This window comes from Musca autumnalis, unplaced genomic scaffold (genome assembly GCF_047663935.1).
Source record: "Musca autumnalis isolate F117 unplaced genomic scaffold, ASM4766393v1 scaffold_3, whole genome shotgun sequence".
Taxonomy (NCBI): Eukaryota; Metazoa; Arthropoda; class Insecta; order Diptera; family Muscidae; genus Musca; species Musca autumnalis.
In genome coordinates, this window is record NW_027411866.1 from 158,491,582 (window position 1) to 158,500,547 (window position 8,966).

Here is an 8,966-nt window from a genome sequence, read left to right on the forward strand (position 1 = left end):
AACACGATCCGGTGCATAGAACCGGGGCCGAATTGAGTATACGATTTGGAGGAAACAATGAACATCGCTAAATTTCTTCCAAACGTACACTGTGCAACATTTTTGAGCCAATCGCGTGCAAACAACTTCTTTCCAGCATTTTATGACAGTGGATGACCAATAGGCAAAAACCATATTTGGTTTTTATTTTCTTAGATCGGGTTCGGGCTTTATGGCCTCATCTAAACATGGTAAAAGATCGAACTTTTAAAACAAATCGGGGCTGTATCTCTAAAACCAATACGAATCTTGTTTTGGTTTCTGCAGCAAACTTGTGGATAAGAGCAAGAAGAAAATATTTGGAGGAATAGTGAACTCGAAAAACTGCATTTATTGCCTCAAAATTTATAATATATCTAAAAATTCTATAATATGTGTATATTTCGCAGCGTATCTCCCAAAATGTTAAATTCTTCTTAATGTTGCCTTTTAGGAAAATATTCTCTGGTATGTAATACACAACTCTTCAGACCATTTTATTGTTGTAAAATGCCTCTATTGCCTTGTTTATAGCACATTTTTCAACAACAATTTGGTAAATATTTCAATAATTCATTGAAATCCCCAACATGAGAATAAACAGCCTGTGTGAACATTGTTTGAAATTAGTTTTGTAAAAGGTATGTTATGAAATATCCCTTAAACAACGTGAAATAACAATTTTAGAGTTTCAGAATATTCTGAAGAATTGATGGTCACATTATTTGGAAAATTTTTAGAATGGTTGCTTGTTTCAACTTCCAACAGTTTAGATGTTACTGACCATAATTTCAGAAATTATGTAAACTTTTCTATATTTAACGAGTTTGATGCGCTAGATGCAGCTTCTCCTAGTTCATATGTTTGACACATAAGTTCTACTACTTTAGGGCTACAATATTGCTGAAAACTGCAAATCAAATTTCTTATTAGTTTCGGAGATAAAGGTCCGATCACTGGAAAATAGGCTCATTTTAGGTCGGTTTAGATGAGGCCATAAAATCTAAACCCGATCTAAGAACACAAAACCCAATTAAGGTTTTTGTAGTCTCAATATGAACTTTCAGAAAATGCCCATTAGAAGTTGTTTGCATTTCCAGTGTTGCACAGTGGTATTCTTCCAAGAAAGTATGGCACAATTACCAAGGTAGTGGTATCACACCAGCTGTTCGAATATTAAATGTCAAATCCCTTTATAAAATATTATTTTTGTTGTAATTTCCCCAACAGCATAAAGAAAATTTTGACATAACATATTCAAAATTTTACGATGCCACTACCTGGGTAATTGTGCCATGCAAGAAAGTCTAAATCGGAAAACATCTTCGTAACAAAAGTTCAAAATGTTCGCTTCATTACAATTTATTGCCTTTTCGAAGATCGATTTGAAATTTTTGCCGAAGGTACTCCTGGTGATTTTGTCACAGCGATATAACGTTTATCCAAAAACTTTAAAAAATACCCCGGTGCTCTTGAATCAAATTTAAATGGAAGGTGCTTACACCTGGGAAGTTCATAGATGAGAAAAATCAAAAAACAAAAAAATCGCCGGAGCGCTTTTTGAATAAATCGCGATTCAAGTTGACATTTTTAGGTGTGTTTTATACCCTAGACAGACGGCAGCGTTAATTTGCATTAACTGCCTTAATTCAAATTAATTCGTGCATTATCCACATTCTTAATGCACAAAATCGAGCTGCATTTAAAAGGCATTTAGGTATTTCAATATGGCAATGCCGTAGAAGAGAGCCCATATTCATATGGAGGAGAGAGCATATTCATGCTCTGAGACACAAGGAAAACAAAAAATACATTGCAAACAACAACAAAACAGCAATCAGCTGTTTCGTAAATGCAGAAACTGTCGTCTGTCAGGCCAAAATTAAATACAGTTATTAATGCAAATAAACGCTGCCGTCTGTCTAGGGTATTAGGTTTTCACGATTTTGCAAGTCCAATCAAAATGAGCCTGAAGAAAATTTTGTAGCTATGAAAATTCTCTACAAAATTGACCTTTACGGTATTTTCGTAGATTTTACCATTTTTGAGATATTGAAGTTCAAATTGGGACAATGCACTGACTGTATCGCCCCATTATAATACAATGTCATGAAGGATGCGCCTTAACTAACTTTTAATGAAAACCGCTTACACATGGGAAGTTTTTGTGAATTCTGAAACAGCAATGTTCATAGATAAGAAAAATCCAAAAACAAGAAAAAATCGCTGTAGGGATTATTAAATAAATCGCGGTCAAAATTCACATTTTTAGGTGTTTTTTAGGTTTTCACGATTTTGCATGGAAACCGCAAGTCCAATCGAAATGAAGCTAAAGAAAATGTTGTAGCTGTGAAAATTATCTACAAGATTGACGTTTATGATTTGTTCTCAGGCTGTACCATTTTTGAGATAAGGAAGCTCAGTTTAAATTTTTAGGTTTTTTTGTTAGGGTTTCGCGATTTTGCTTGAATACGGCAAGTCTTATCGGCATTGGACCTGAGAACATCTTATAGCTGTGAAAATTCTCTACAAGACTGACTTATAGAATTTTTCCTAACTTGTACAATTTTTTAGATATATAAGTTTAAGTTGGGAAATTGCAGTCATGACATTGTTTTATAAGGAGACTATACATAATTGAATTGAATTTGAATTGTCCCAATTTCAACTTCTATATCTCAAAAGTTTTAAAACCTACGAAAATATATTTAAGGTCAATCTTGTAGAGAATTTTGATAGCTACAATATTTTCTTTATTCACATTTTGATAGGACTTGCGGTTTCCAAGCAAAATCGCAAAAACCTAAACAACCCCTAAAAATGTCAACTTGAATCGCGATTTATTTAAAAAGCGCTCCGGCGATTTTTTTGTTTTTTGATTTTTCTCATCTATGAACATTGGAGTTTCAGAATCCGCATAAACTTTCCAGGTGTAAGCACCTTCCATTTAAATTTGATTCAAGAGCACCGTGATACGTCGGTGGCCAACTTAAATGGCCGGTGGCAATGATAGTCGAAAGTAGTGACTAACATTGGTATAACATTTTTAGTTTAAGGGCTGTTCGAGGATTGTTTTGAAATATTACGACGAAGACGTTAATACATTCAAAGATGAAAATATACTTTTGGTAGAAAAACAGAGTTAGAAAGATCATTCGTTAACATGTTTAAAAATGCCAAGGAGTGATAGAATTATGACGGAATTAAAAGTTAAGGTGTTAAAGAGGATTTATCGATGACCCTAATTCAAGAGTCAGTGATCTGTTTTTCTACAAAATATAAATTAAACTGATCATAAACAAAGGGACCTGTTCTATTAAGACAAATGAATTTTTATATATATAAATATTTAATTCGCAGAATAAATTAATTTAAAATGGCAGTAATAACTGGTTTAATCCAAAATAATTATTAGCATTGATTTTTTACTTATGTATAATATAATAATATTTTTATTAGTATTTTAATATATTTTATATTATTTTAAAATAGGGCTAATATCTTCCAATGGATACAATGAAAGCTCTGTTCCAGAACTAAAATGTTTTTACAATTTTTACCACTTTTACACATTTTTATGAAAATCGTTTACGACTTTTACCACTTTATAAAGTACGGGAACAGGCCAGAAATCACTAAAAAGTTTAACATTTCAATAAACCTTTTCAGTAGTCAGATGATCAATAAAATATATATATTTAATCATTTTACATTAAAAACAATTTAACATCTGGTTTTACATTACCGAAGTCCAGTTTGTCAGATCCTGTCTGTATGTAAAACAAAAAAGGCATATCTAATAATGTTCTCACGAATTTACAATAATTTATGTGTTAATATGCAAAATACAAGGGGCGCGTTTTAATGTAAGTAATGTAATTTCAAATAATTTTGAATTTCTATATAATTTTGAATATATAGTGCTGCTCAAAACATTTGCCACTCAGATGCCTATATCACATTCAATCTATTTTTAGGGACATTTTGAGTTTTTAAATAAATTTGTTTATGTTATTTATCGCACGTTTATATATAATCCGATTTAACAAACCCACTGGGTATCAAATGTCAATTCCTTTGCGTATACGTCAAATAAATCCTCATTAAGAAGGTTAACCTTGCAAAAGGTTATAATATAAAAAACTAAAATTCTTTGATAATATTACACTGTGCAACTAAATTCAATTTTTTTTTTTCAAAATTATGGGAAAAACCCAGTAGATTATGAAAATGGCCTATCCTAACTACGTAATTAAAGTTGAAAGTACTAAAAATTCGCAATTTTGTCAGGTTCGATCTGGGTTTTCTATATTTTTTAAATATAGTTTCACGAAAAAATAACAATATCGACTGTCGCTAAAAAGTTACAGAATAGGCCCATTGAGGTAGTTTGTGGATTTGAAATGCAAATATGTTTGTAGATTGATTGTTTATTGGGTCCTTTTTAAAGATTTAAAAATTAATTTGCTACAAATTGCACTTATTTTACAAAAATATACAAAACAAATCTCGAACTTACTTTCGGTTCTGCTCAACACATTTGCAACTGAGAAAATTTGATTCAAAATTTGTTTAGTTTTGATAGTTTAGTTTAGTTTAGTTTATTTTTATTGAGACTTTTTAACAAAATCAATGTATTTGAAACGTTATAAAGGAGGTACTTAAAACTGGAATGTATTATTTTAATGACCGATAAAAAGAATATAACCCATGTTATTAAAATCAGCAGTTAAACAATCATTATATATGTTTACAATAAAAGAGAAAACGCTTGCTCCCGGCGTTAACAGAACAAGGGGAGTTCTTCCCCAAAAATTAGACTTAAAAACTATGACTTACAAACTAAATCTTAAAACTAATCCTTAAATCTAAGAGAATACAAAGAGTGTATTAACATAAAACTAGCTATTAACCCCTATGGGTGCCTGCTAATGCCTTTAAATAAAAATTTGGTAAGCCAGAAGGAGAATTTGCTTCCAAATCCGCCTCAGTAAGTCCAAGAGGTGAAATATAGTACGTGTTAGACCAATTGAAAGCTGTCTGATTAGCCAAGATATCTGCGATGAGCGGATTTGGTGAAAGCGATAAACGTGAAATAAAAGTTGCTATCCTATTCATTGCATACATAGGAAGGGGTACAACATTTGCTTTTTCATAGATAAAACAATTGCTGTATCGTCTATTAAGTGACTCGAAATTTCGGTTTACACACATACGTAAAATTTTTCTTTCAAAGATAGAAAATTCATTCATAACCGTTGGGGATATACCGAACCAAATTGAAAACGCATATAATAAAATTGGACGAATACTAACTTTATATATCAAAAGTTTTGTTTCTTCCGGGAGAAACTTATTATTAAACAATGAAGAAAAGGCTGCTTTCACTCCATTGGCTCTCTTGAGAACAAGGCGAGCATGCACATTAAATTTCATTAATTTAGAAAAGTTTACACCCAGATACTTAAAATTTTCGCCGAAAGGAATTTCTTGGCCATTAAGACACAATTTTAAATTTTTACTTTGGGGCACAACATAGTATTTACATTTACCCGATGCATTTCTTAGGCATATTGCTTGACATTTTGAAACATTAATTTTAATTCCCCAATCAGACAAAAACGTACAAACCCTATCAAGGTACTGGGAAAGAGCTAATAAAAAAAAAAAAACCCAGTAGATTATGAAAATGGCCTATCCTAACTACGTAATTAAAGTTGAAAGTACTAAAAATTCGCAATTTTGTCAGGTTCGATCTGGGTTTTCTATATTTTTTAAATATAGTTTCACGAAAAAATAACAATATCGACTGTCGCTAAAAAGTTACAGAATAGGCCCATTGAGGTAGTTTGTGGATTTGAAATGCAAATATGTTTGTAGATTGATTGTTTATTGGGTCCTTTTTAAAGATTTAAAAATTAATTTGCTACAAATTGCACTTATTTTACAAAAATATACAAAACAAATCTCGAACTTACTTTCGGTTCTGCTCAACACATTTGCAACTGAGAAAATTTGATTCAAAATTTGTTTAGTTTTGATAATATATTTTGAGTTTAACATTTTATTTATTAACTGGAGACATTGTTCAGGAAACCAGTTAACTAAATAAATTAATATATTTTTTATTCGATATTTAATATCCCCGGAACCTCTTATATGAATTTAGATTACTTAGGCTGATCAGTAGGCCTATTCTGTATCTTTTATCGATCAAAAAGTCGTTCAAATTTCTTTTGTTTTTGTAACAACTACAAAACAAACAAATGAAATTGTTGTAAAATAAGCAATGAGTAAAGTTGTTAAAAAGTTACTGAATAGGGGGGCAGGGTGCCTATTCTGTAAAAAACTTAAACAAATTACTAGTTTAACGTGGTTATATATACAGTGTTGTGCATATCAAAAGCAGCAAATTAAGGATTACGCATTAATTCAATTCTTGGATCCGTTAACATTTTTTTAAAATGTAATATTTTGTGTCCGGTTGTTCATTGTTATGCACAGAGAGCACAAGAACAAGTTGTTTCTGTACTTTTCAGTTGAATGGGGTAACAACAACAACAATATTGGCTGATCCTTGAGAATGGGGAATGCAAAACAAAAGCAGCGACTGAATATTATTAAAAATTTTAGTGTTATCGGTTTTAATTAGATGTACTTTTGACTTAAATTTGTTTTTTGGGGCATGGTAGTGTAATTTTAGAAGGAATTTGCATTTGTTATCCTAACAGGGTGCCATCTCCTACCACTTTTCCCGTGGTCTGGGGAAATATCATTATACCCTCAAATCAAAAAAAATCCCTCATATAAAAATTTAAATTGTAAAATATTCACTCGGAAAGTGGTTTAGTATCAACCGTTCTTATGTTTGCAGTATAATAAAAGTGTTAAACAACCGAATATTGGTAAACACAATACATACTGATGTAAACCTCTTGAGGCCATCGGACATTGTGGCTAAAATCGCTGGGGAAACATTTCAAGATTTAAAAATGATTATTCAGTTATGAACACTTCTGTTACAAACATGTGTGAATTATCGCAGGAACACATGTTTTAGCCTGCTCAAAACATTTGCAACTCCGTGGTACGAATATCTATCTATTAGTTCATTTTTGACAAGATTTTTGTATTGATTGGCATCAGATTTTTTAACCAGAAGATGGGGGCAAATTATTTAATGAAGAGTATATTTTATTATCCCACCTATGTTTTCTTTTGACAGACAAGTATGCCGAAAACAAGACATGCCTAATTTTTAAGAAAAACTTAAATTATGGCCAGAAATTTATATCAAAGCTTTGCTGAAGTCCAAAAATAAACATAGGAACAGCACAATATCTAAAACAGATCTCTGGATACCACGTAAAAAGAACTGAAATTGCCATAAGATTGGAAGAAGGTGTAAGGACAACAACATCTCCTGCAGGGGATGATCAAATAATTATACGATTATTAAGCTGATCTCTCAGAGGTCATCAACTGATGTTAAAATAAGACTTGACACCAATAAATCTATACAAACCCCTCAAATACATACCAAGGATACCGGTATACCAAATTTTGGGAAAACAGTAATTTCCAGGAAAATTGGAATTTTTCATAGAAATTTTGCAAAACAATGTATGGTATTGTTTTTGAAGTATTGAAACCGAATACTTCTCGTCGATTTAAATCGATATTTAAGTTATATGACTTGAAAAATCTACTTGATCACCAGGACAAAAGATAATAGAATTTGTCTCCTTATACAAAAAATTTGGCCCAACATGTAGAAGGTGTTTTATAGTATTTTTGTGGACAGAAATGGTACTGGATGCATAAGGTAGAGCTATTTATCAGAGCTAAGAACTAACCGGACAGATATCATGTCGAAATCCCACCACGTACACACCAGAACTGTCGTATAACGGGGTGCTTTGGCATAATACCGCTTTTAAACGTATATATAGCCTCGTAAAACTAGTCATTATTGCAAACATGTTAAGTAATCTAAATTTATATAGGAGGTTCCGGGACTCTAGACTATTAAATATCGAATAAAACCTTGGTATTTAACAATAATCCTTAGAAGGATATATTAATTTATTTAGTTAACTGATTTCCTTAACAATATCTCCAGATAATAAATAAAATGTTAAACTCACAGTATATTATCAAAACAAAAATAATTTCTTCAGATTTTGAATCAAATTTTCTCAGTTGCAAATGTTTTGAGCAGAACCAGAAGTGAGTTCGAGGTTTGTTTTGTATATTTTTGTAAAATAAGTGCAATTTTGGCAAATAATTTTTAAATCTTTAAAAAGGACCCAATAAACAATCAATCTACAAAAATATTTGCATTTCATATCCACAAACTACCTCAGAACTATATAAAATATGTCCATATTTACATTAGGCAATTTTCCTTGCGGCAATTGCCAGTTTGTCGGTGAGAGAGGGTTTTGAGAGGCAAAGGGTTACCACATGTCTCACCTCTCTCTGCTTCAAACTGACAATTGCCGCAAGGAAAATTGCCTAATGTAAATATGGACTTTGAACTAGTCATTTCAGTTGAAAATGTTTTGAGCAGCACTGTATGTATTCATACACATGATCCGAATTGTAGGTTATCTAAAAAGACAAGCTGGTGCATTCACTTCCTGTCAAAATATATTGATGTGGTTTAACATGTAACATCCCAGCAAACCAAATGTCGGATGTCCGACACGTCTGAACAATTTCGGAAGCAACGTCGTTCAGATTTCGTTCCGGTTTCTAAACGATTTTTCGGTGCGGAAATAGTTCAGATTTTGTACCGATTTCGTTCCGATTTCGGAACGAATGTCGGAAAGAAATTTCCTTTCCGAATTTCCCAAGAATTTTCTTCAGATTTCGTTACGAAATCGATACGATGTCGCTCCGACATTTCGTTCCGAAATTAGGTCAACCACTTCATACAACTTTCG